Source organism: Motacilla alba, chromosome 1 (assembly GCF_015832195.1).
Source record: "Motacilla alba alba isolate MOTALB_02 chromosome 1, Motacilla_alba_V1.0_pri, whole genome shotgun sequence".
NCBI lineage: Eukaryota > Metazoa > Chordata > Aves > Passeriformes > Motacillidae > Motacilla > Motacilla alba.
The window spans coordinates 30,576,953-30,587,719 of record NC_052016.1 but is presented as its reverse complement, the minus strand read 5'-3'; the positions used below and the strand labels follow the sequence as shown (position 1 = coordinate 30,587,719).

Here is a 10,767-nt window from a genome sequence, read left to right as displayed (position 1 = left end):
CTGTTGGGACGCTGCCGCTGCTGCTGCCGCCACCCCGGGGCCGCCCTGAGTTGGCAATAGGCTGGGCCAGAAGCTCGGGAAACCGGGCGGGAAGGCAGTGGTGCGTTTGGAAGAAACAGTACGTTTCAGGTGCCTCAGTCTTAATTCTTGACTGGATCTGCTGTGTAGTAATGCAGGACAGACGACAGGATGTCATTGCAGGGGCAGTAATAAGAAAGAAAACCCAGTTTGCATTTTAATCTCGGGGAGGGTGGTTGGGCACTGGAACAGGCTCCCCAGAGAATTGGTCGGAGTTCAAGAACTGTTTGGGCAATGCTCTCAGACATAGGGTGTGAGTCTTGAGGCTGCCATGTGCAGGGCCTGGAGTTCGACTCGACAGTCCTTGTGGTTCCCTTCTATCACAGCATATTCTGTGGTGATAATGAAAATCAACTGTGTCCCCTTTGCCCAAGATGGTGTGCAAACCCCAATGTTATAGAGCTAATTTAAAAAATCAACAGTTTTGAGTTGTATTTTGTACTCAAACTCATATGCAAGCCACATGCAGTAGCCAGGCAGATGCACCTGTGGGTGGGTCCAACCTCACACACCTTTCCTCAGCACCTCAAATTTTCCCCAGCAGCTTATTTTGCACCTTGCTTTTGGAGCATAAACTTAAATAGAAATGTCATGGTTTGTTTTCAGATACAGGCGCTACAAGTGTTCTGTTTAATCTAGGTAAAACTGTAATTTTCAATTTCCACGTTAAATTTACTCGCGTTGGCAGAAGTCTTGCATTGTGAGTTGTACCTTATGTAAAGCACTTGCTTGGTTTATGTTGATTGTTACTGAGTTTGAAATGTTTTTAACCTCCTTTTATTTCTGAGGTGACACCAACTTCATCAAAACAGTTCAAATTCTTACAGCAACCTCTAACAAAATGTTTCATGGCATGTTTTTTTAATTTCTTTTGAAAAGTCTTCAGTGATAGGAACTACATGATCTGTTGACATAATTTCATTGCATGATGATTTTTATAGGTCACTGAGTTTTTTCCTATTATATTCTGTGCTGGAAATGATACCAGTGAATATTTTGTTCTTTGTGGGTTAAAAATATTCCATTTTGTCTTTTATTTGTAGAAGTATTTGAAGATTTTATATTTGCCCTTTCCTCATTTCACATTTTTCTTCAGTAAACAAATTTTGTTCTCTTAATATTTTTCTTCTGGTAACTGTGGTTTTAAAATTCAGTCATTTTCCACCCTGCCTGCAGTTTTCTCTAAATGTGGTGCTTAACCTGCAGGTTTCTTCCCAGCTGCATTGTGTTCTACTGCTGCTGAACAGAGCAAAATATTTGTTTCTTGTGTCTTAGATCTTCATATTGTCAAAGTTACCATTTTTTTTTTCCCTGAACAGTTTTGCACTCTCACTGAAACCTCAAATATATCAGATTTCCTGTGGTTTTGTTGTCTGGCCAATTTCTCCCCTTGTATTTGAATTTTTATTGTAATACTTTGCATTTGTTTCTGTAGAATTTTCATATTATCATGCTGATTTCTACTTCTAAGATGCGTGCAGTTTTTCCCACACCTTAGCTGTCAGCCCAGATTCTGGAAGTGTGCTTTCTCAGTTTCATTTTCAGAGTAGTAAGAAAAATCCGACATAAAGCAGGTGTGGCAGATCATTGTGGAACACCATCTGACTCCCAGTTGGCAAGGAAAGTATTCCTGATTACATCTTCACATGATGGATGTAACTGCTCTTTAGTTTAGGCCACAATGCCTTACTCAGCTTGTCAGATTCTTAGGTGTCAGATTAAAAGACTTTTATCAGTTGCCTGTTTGTCACAAGTGTGGCTTCTCCCTTGCTTACTGTGTCTGAAAAAGATTTGTTCTTGACAAATTTTTATTATGTTGTTGTTGTCTTAGATGTTCAGTAACCAGCTACGTAGTAACTCGTTCCATTATCTTCCCAAACACTGCCTCTCTTGCCCTTCTCCTGTGCCCTGGGACCTTTATTCTCTGGCCTTTCAAGTGTTACAGAGTCCTGCTTGTTTCTTTCATACTTAAAAACCCACTAATTTTTCCACTCATATACCCTTCGTTGTGGCAGTTTCCTAAAATGCTTTAAGAATAATTTGACAGCTGGAAGGTGATGGGAGAACAGATGTTTGGGAATGAGTGCTGCTCAGCTGCATATGGACACAGGATCCTGGGAAAGGGCTGAGTTATGTGACTGTTGGATGCCATGACTTTATGCACCTGACCCATCTTGAAGCTGTTCAGAACATCTTTTCTCAGGAGCAAAATCAGAATATAAAAGATGTCTTCTGGTGGATTCTACTACTGATCTGCAAGCTGGACTTTAGCCTCAGCATTTTAATTAGATTCTGAAAGTTAGGGATTTTGGGTTGGAAAGCTTGACCAACCTTTAATACTATTTTGCTTTCACTTAATCATGTAACTTCAGTAAGTTTTACCATATATACCTATTCAGAAAAAACCTGTTATAAGTCATCTCATGGCCACAGAAAGAAAAAGGTAATAACTTTTAGTGGAATCAGTTTGGAATGTATTTGTGTTACACCCTGTACTCCACTCATGTGCAAGCAGTACTCTGGAAGTGGTTATGTGCATTGTAAAACTGGGCAGGCATATTGCTGTTGTGGCAGAAGCTGAGGTAAAGGGACAAATGTTCTGAAATATCCTGCAGTTATTTGTCAAACAGCACTTTGGCTTTACAGCCTGCTAATCAGAGGAGAGAAACTTTCCTTGTCATCAAATGGCAGCATTTCAGATCAGTTCTGGTGTGTTCTGGTGTCTGGTTTCTAATTGTGTGATACCTGGCTGCTGTGGATGGGAAGAAGTAAATTCCCAAAGGGAAACCTGCTTTTCTCCACCCAAGATGTGCTCTCCCTCTTGGCTGCTGGAGCGCTCTAGTATTCTGAAATGATACCTTTCATGTAATCACATACAGAGATGTCTTTGTCCATGATCTCAACAACGTATGTTTCTTTTGATTCATGAGTTTGGTGCACTCTGACACTTGAAAGTGTTTCAGATATGGAAGTGCAGCATTTTCCAGAGAACAATGGGCTCTGTTCACCACAGATACGGAGCCTAATTATTTCCTTTTCTTCCACCCTTTGAAACAGTTATTGTTACCCTGCATTCTGACAGCTGCATTCTACATTACAAAGACTCGTTTAACAGCAGGACAGACAAATTATTTCCTTCCTGTGCACAAAGAATCAAGGCACATAAAAGCCAGGTGACTTGTCTAATTTCTGGTTTTGACATTGTGGATGTAGAAGGACACAGTTAGTGGAATTTAAGTGTCAAACTACCTTAGTTCTTTTTGCAGAGTTAAGGGAACATATATATGAAATTTGCTCTCCTGGTTTCCAGAGCTTGCAGTCTTGTAATTTTTACAAAAGTCTTATATGTATCAAGGGATGAGCAGTGCAGCCCACTTCAACAGAAAATTTGACACCTTGTGTGTTACATGTTTGCTGTAATTATTATTATTAGTTCATTAGTAAAATGCACAGCTTGGAGAACGTGAGCATGGAAACCATCACCCTTTAGACAAGATAGGGAAGAAAAACGAGAAATTTTTTCAAGTGCTTTGATTCATCACTGGAAAGTACTTCTTTTTTTAGAAATGGGTCTTAGGAAATGAATCAGGAATTTCTAGAACTTGACAGCAGTGAGGCCTGGTTTTTCATGGCATATTCAGATTTCCAGCTGAAGACTTTATAAAGGCAGAACTGCTTATGGGGCTGTGTTGGTTGACAGGAGTTTCTCTTGGGACCCAGTGATCTCAACCATGCTGGATGATCTGGTAAAATGGAATAATTTTGATGAAGATCTGTCATTCAGAACTGCTCATATAAACAGGCTAAACTCTTTCCTGCTAATAGACTTTCCTGAACAAGTGCAAGTTTATAAAATGACTTTTCGTAATTTTCAAATTGCTTACTTCCTGTTGCAAAACAGCCGCTATTTCAAAAAAAAGAGGCATTTTAAACTCTTCCAGGAAAATGTGCAGTATCTCTGCAACAGACACTTTCCTAATGCTTAAGAAATTTTGCTTCTTTGGTCTTCAAACAAGACTCAGTTTCATTCGAGTGACAGCTGGTGATTACATTGAATTTTCCTCAGCTGCACAGTGGCCTGATCCTGTCAGTTGAAAATTCGCAAGACAGAACCAACCACAAAGACAATTCTCTGTACTTAATGGCCAACTCTCATTTGCGGTATTTCATCAGAGGGGAAAAAAACTTTTTATGCAGCGTGAGGAGAAAATAAGCAGAATGCTATCAGGTAACCTCTAACTTCTTATAGCATGGTGAGTCATCCTGTGAGCATCAGGAGTGTGTCATGGTTTTGTATTGAATGGTGATTCCAAACAGTGGAAGTTTGTTTCTTCAGCAGGTAGGCTGTGTGTATTGCATAAATTGTAGCTGATAAAATAACAGATTCTTTGGCACTCTGTCAGGCAAGTGAAAACTGTTTGAAAACCCCCATAACTTTCCTTTGTTCCAAGAGCTCATTTTGGGTTTGATGTTGACATCTTTATGACATTATATGCTTCATAAAATACCACCCTACAAATACAAAGTTGACAGGTTTAGAATCCATGGGATAAATTACCTCCTACTGTAGCCAAGTCTTGGCTTTGGCTTGCAGAAATTACCATCTCTCCAAATGTAATTTTAGATTAATTGATGGCTCTTCTGATGGGGTGGCTCAAACAGGTGACATTGTGATAGTCAAACACTGTCTGATGATAACTTTGATACTGATCTTCCTTTGTCACCCAGAGTTGTCTGTCCAGATCCTTTGGGTTGTCCTTTGGGTTGTGAGTACAGATCTTAATAACTGACATGTCAGTCCTAATGGTATCTTGTTTGTTTTTTTTTTCAGTTAACAGTAAAAAATAATGGAATTTGATGACAGAGGCAGTAGTTATTTAGAGAGATGTTCCAGGCAGATTTGATGTGGATAAAATTTACAGTTAACTGTCAGAGCTCAGCACTTTTTGAAAGTACATCTAAATTGTTCTTAATTCAGGAACCCAGCTGGTCTGTGTCAGATCTGGAGCAGCTTGGAAAGATGATCATTGACTTTGGGCAAAGACACACCAAGCTATAATTACAACCACAGAATCATCATTTAGGTTGGAAGGGACCTCGAACCTGCTCAAAACAGGTCTAACCAGACCAGGCTGTTCCAGGCTGTGTCCTGGCAAGTCCTGAACATCTCCCAGGATGGAGATCGCATACTTCCTCTGGGCATCCCATGCCAGTGCTTGACCATCCTCTTGGCAATTCTTTGTTTTTCCACTGTAAGACTGGAATCTTCTATGTTTCCATGTGTGTACTTTGCTTTTTTTGCTCTCACTTTGCACCTTCAGGAAAAGTCTAGATCCATTTTTTTGGTGTATTTCACTTCGGCAGTTGCAGAGAGCGGAAAGGTCACCCTCAACCTTCTCTATTCTGAGTAGGCTCAGTTCTCCCAGCCTTCTCACATGTGTCCTGTTCTCCAGACCCTAAATGCCTTGGTGGCCAGTGGTTAAGCACTAAAAACAACCCTTTAGGTTTTTCTGTTTGATAGTGCCTGTTTCCTTTAAGCCAAAGGAGTAGTGACCCTCCAAAAAGTGGTTTTAGCTGTTCAGTTGCCCATTTTTGTGTCAGTTTCTAGAATCCTGTGGTTATCTCCTATATCTGGGAGGGATACCCTGTTAGTCATGAAGTGGCTGGTGAGAAACAATGGTTGTAGGGAACTCCTATTGCTCTAAGTCTGAAGAGGGCTTTTCCATGAACACTGACTTTTAACTATAATTGTAGCTGTGAGGAATAATCACCAAAAGTACTATTTCCTGACAGTGAGCACTGTGCTTTGACTAATGCATCCAAACTATTTTGTGTTCCCCTGTGTCTTTAAACAGATGGAAACCAGAGGCCCTGGTGCCTGAGCAACACGCTGAGGTCACTCAATAGTGTTGTGTGGGTGGAACCCCATAGTCCTGTCTGTCCCAGTCAGGAAAATGGAAAGAAAAACAGCATAAGGGAAGTAAATTATGTGTGGCAGGGCTTTGGAACATGCTATCACAGTTTAATACTAAGAATGATAGCTTAGCAAGTATTTTCATCTATAATGAGAGTATATCAGATCAGGTGAGCACATACAAGAAGTAGAAGTTGTTTTTTTTTTTTTTTTTCTCACATTCTGTGCCATTAGAGTTATGAGATTAATTCTGTGAGGTGCCTTTATGAGTTGTCCCGGAGTGGGCAGCTCTGATACTCAATTAAAAACTGTGGTATTGCGATTTTTTGGGAGGCTGTGGGATTGGCATTGGGAGGCTGGGCCTTAAGGAAGGCCAGGCATTGAGAGGAAAGCCACCTGCCCATGTGTCTCAGTTTTCCTGTGTGAAAGGACTTCGTCACCCTGGCTGTTGTGATCTGTGCTTTATCATTTAGTCATTTCTACCTCCTCTTACGATGTTACTAGTTTTGAAGCTCTAGGTGTACTAGGAAGAGATAGCAATGGCTTCTAACTGCTAATTTCAGAAGTGAATTCTTGAGGTTTAAATAAGGTGCTCAACCTGTCCTTGGGCACCAGAGGGTGCTCATGTCTTTGGAAAGAAGCGGTGCTCTCCCGAGACGCGTTCCTGAGAGCCTGTTGCATGACCTTAGTTTGCATGGGATCCTTCAATGATTGTAACTACCTTAATTATCTTTTTCAAAAAATCGCACTTTTCCTGCAGAATGCTGCAACACACTTGGAAGGAGAGCTACCTATAAGAGGGCTACCTATAAGAGAGGGCTACACATGGGAAGTGGAGAGAGGTGGGTAAGCATGCTTGAGCCTGTGTACCTGTTCTTGCACATTTAAGTGTGATCCCTCTCTAAATGCAGTACTCCTCCTATTTTTAGCCTTTCCTTGTTTTCTTTCTTCTACTGTAGGGACTGTATCATCCTGTATGTAGTTACATAGGAGCAGTGCTGTCCTCGCCCTGTCCCATGGTCTCTTTTACAATACACTCTTTGAACTGTGATCTTTTAAGCCTGAAAACTCCCAAATCACTGGGATGGAGTAGAAGAACTGTGGTCTGGATCCAATGCTTGCAGCTACTGACATTCTGGACTAGTAGTGTTTCCTGGAGGCAGCTGCAGAGGCAGTGGGCTGGACAGCATTTTCCCTTTCTGATTTCTTCCACAGGTGCCTGGTTCCTGTGCTCCAGTGAAGGGTCTGTGGAAGCAGGAAATCAGGATGAACTGACTAACCTGCCTCTGCTCAGCTTTGTCAAAATGATCGGGGATTTATGATGCCTAAATAGTACAAATATTTTAGCTATTAAATCTTGGTATCTTTCCATGAAAGGAGTGATGGTGATGATTATTCCCATTTTACAAAAGTGGGAAAAATAGCCTCCTTTTTAAAAGGTCCTGAACATCAAATGCACTAATGCAGGGGGCAGCTGAGTAGGTGGAACTTAGCTATCTTATTCAAGTATGTATGGGATTGGAATCTCTCAGTCTTCATCCAGCAGAGATGTTTGCATCTCAGGGGAATAACATAGTTCAGTTGTGCAAATCTGGTAGCAAAAGTCCTATGCTTTGGGAGAGAAATAATCTGTAAATTGTAGCACAAATCTTCATAAAAAGACTTGTAAAAGTCTGTTAGGATTGGCAGAGTTTGGGAATGTGATTATAGTTACCCACAGAAGATTTTGATTTCTTACTTCACTAGTGGGAAATTGCTGAACAGCTTTTATCATGAGAACTTCTGTTTGCATGTAACTTGTCATTAGTCTGACTTCAGAATAAATTACGACCATGACATCTGTACTAGCTGAAATCTGGATTTAGTCTACCTACCTTAGAATTTGATGCAATCTGAGAAAAAAAAAAGCCAGCATTGGTTAAGCAGTAGTGCAGACAAAATACTAGCCGTTACTGCCCACAGTAGTGAATGAGAGACGTGTCAGCAGATTTGTCAGCTTCATAGGACCATAAATTGTTACTAGATCCTGACAAACTCTGACTGTTCCAGGTGAATGCAGTGTGTATGGTCTTCAGAGCATTCACACAGACTCCTGGGTGCTAATTGCTCGTGGTATTGGCTGGCTGAAGGACCCGCTTTCCCTTAGCTGTGATTCCAAGGCAACCAACTAGTTCTTGTTAGAGAAGTTTTTCAGAAGATTATTATGAGCTGAGATAATCTGAAGATGCTGTAGGCATTATAGTGCTTTGAAGTGCTGTTAACAGCTTTAGGATTTGTAGGTGTTTCCTTTCAAAGCTCTACTTCCCAGCTGCTTGTAACTTTCTCCAATTATAACCATTCTGTGTGAAGATTTCCAGATTGATTCTACAAGAGGTTGAAAATTTAATGGAATACCTGAATAAGAATGTGTGGGGACAAAATCTGAAAAGTGCTTCAGAATCCTAATAAATACACTAAAAAAAAGAAAAAAATCAGTGTTCCTTTGGAAAGCTTTAGTGCTGGAGGTTTGGCAGAGAAATGGTTTTCTGTAAAAGAAAACCACCTTTGAGTATTGACATCAGCTTTAATGGGCCAAATTTTGAGCCTTTCAGAAAAGTTTTTCCTGTAAGCACAATATTGGATGGATCTTGTAATGGGGTATGCGCAGGTAGCTCAGTGTTTCTCTTCCTGGCATCATGTGGAGGTATTAATCTCGAGGTGGGAAGGTGGAGACACAACATTCAGCAGCTGACTACGGCAGCATTCGTTCTGCCACTACTGGCTGATTAAGTGCAAAGCACCTAAACTTTGTGCTCAGATGTGATTATGTGGGATGACCTGTGTTGCAAATCGTGCTCTGAGTCAGGGAACAGTTCTGCTTTTGCTTAAATCACTGTCAGGCTCTGCTGGAGTTAGTGGAGGCAGACAGGCAGGTGCTGAGCACTACTGACTGCTCTGAGAGGAATTGCCTGTGATCATGTAATCATGAGTTCAATAATATATGATCCTATCATCTGCAGCTTTATAAATGTGCAATAAATGGCCACATGTTCTCCTAAAGACAAGATGTAGCTGGTCTTCTAAAGCTAAACCTGTTTGGACAGAGCTGTGAGGAGCAGTATGGCATCCTTCATGTGTTTTAGAGAAACTGTTTTCCATAATTAGAAAAACAACATGAATCCTGTTAAGTATGACATGCAATTGCAGAGGATTGAAGTTATTGGTTGAGAATTTAAATTCTTGATTATTTTCTATGAGAGACTGGGGGGGGGAAGGTTAAGTTATACTAATCATGCCTACATGCTTCATAGGAATCTTACATCATTTACATAATTTAGTAGTAAAAGCAGATTTCTTGCTTAGTAAATCAACAGAACAGCCAGATAGTTTTGCTGATGTGGCATGGAATTGCAGATTCCTAAATCTGAGAAGAAAATTTGAGGCCTTCAGCCTTCTAGAGCTGTGTTTATCAGCCCCTGAGCATAAGAGTATGATTTACTGAACTGAGATCCCAGCTGAAGAGGAAGATTCCCTTGGTTAGTGCTATGGGGACAGAAGCATTTCCATGCTGCTTGGCAACAGATGCCTGGGGATGAGTAATATTGGATGTCTGTGGATCCAAAGGATGTAGCACCAGTTGGAGGAGTGTAAACACAAATGCAGTAGAGTGTTTGACTCAACAGATTTCAAATATTATTAAGAATGTTAACAGGTTATCCAACATTTGCTTTATTTGAAATAGTCTGGAGTTTGTGTGAAATTTTCACTAGGTAGACTTTACTTTCTACAAGGAGAGGATAAAAACAGAGATACACAATTCATCAGTGCGCTTTTGAGTACAAGGCTTAGGTTGAGAATTGCATGTAGTCAAGACATTGTCATGGAAATTGCAGTTGCCAGATGTTTTTCCTTTTGAAAAGTGATCTTTTGATTTCACTTTTTCACTAAAGAAGAGCCTGTTAAAAAAGTAGTGGGAGGTGCAACAGCAGTGAGGGGGCTGCAAAACTGGAGTTCCAAAAGTTATTCCGACTCGTGTGTCAGAAACATGAATAGAAGAGGAGGAGGAAAGTGAGTTTTAAGAGACAGAGCTAACTGAGTGCTCTATCTACACAGTGTTGTAGATTTAAGTTTTGCCTGGAAAATATCGTGTATTACATAAACTGTGAAGGCAGAAGATGGCTTGAATAACATAGCTTAATAAGTATGCACTGATGAGAATTCATTTTGTTATTTAAGGTGCACTATAATGCTGAAAATTAGAGCACTTCCTGCTATGCAGAATGTTAGACTTCGCTGTGAGCTCAACTATAGTTAGCCATCAGAGAATCCAGGTGGGTATGGGCCTTTATTAAACACCTGAGGGGAGGCTCTGGTCACAACAGTCAGGGATGAGAAACATGAATATAGAGAAAGAGGCCTCATTATTTCTCATGCTTGCAGAAGTACTTGACTTTTTAAAGAGATTTTTTAGGAATTTCAGTTGTTTTAAATGTTATTGAATTTTATTTTTCAGCTTTATGTCTGCAGAGGATTGTCACATTTACGATGTCCTTCCATCAAAGAGTAGCACTCCTAACACACTGGTTAAGACTGTCTTTTAACCTAATTAAAGTTACATTTTTTTGGACTGGTGGTCTGAATCTGCGACCACTCCGTGCTATGTGGGAAGTTTGGCGTCGTGCAGGGCCTGCGCCTAAAAGCGTTCAGCTGAAAATAAAGCGGGGACTTGCCAGATGTTGAAATGGGAGAACAGAAAAGCTATCAAGTCAACCACTTAAAGCAATCTGAGTATTTCT

The 10,767-nt window shown here is 40.5% G+C and overlaps 1 protein-coding gene across 1 annotated transcript in view; it reads left to right on the top strand.

Moving 5' to 3' along the window:
- NME7 (NME/NM23 family member 7) overlaps positions 1–10,767 on the top strand; it is a 91,001-nt gene that overhangs the window by 290 nt on the left and 79,944 nt on the right. The gene's annotated exons all lie outside the window — the stretch shown is intronic.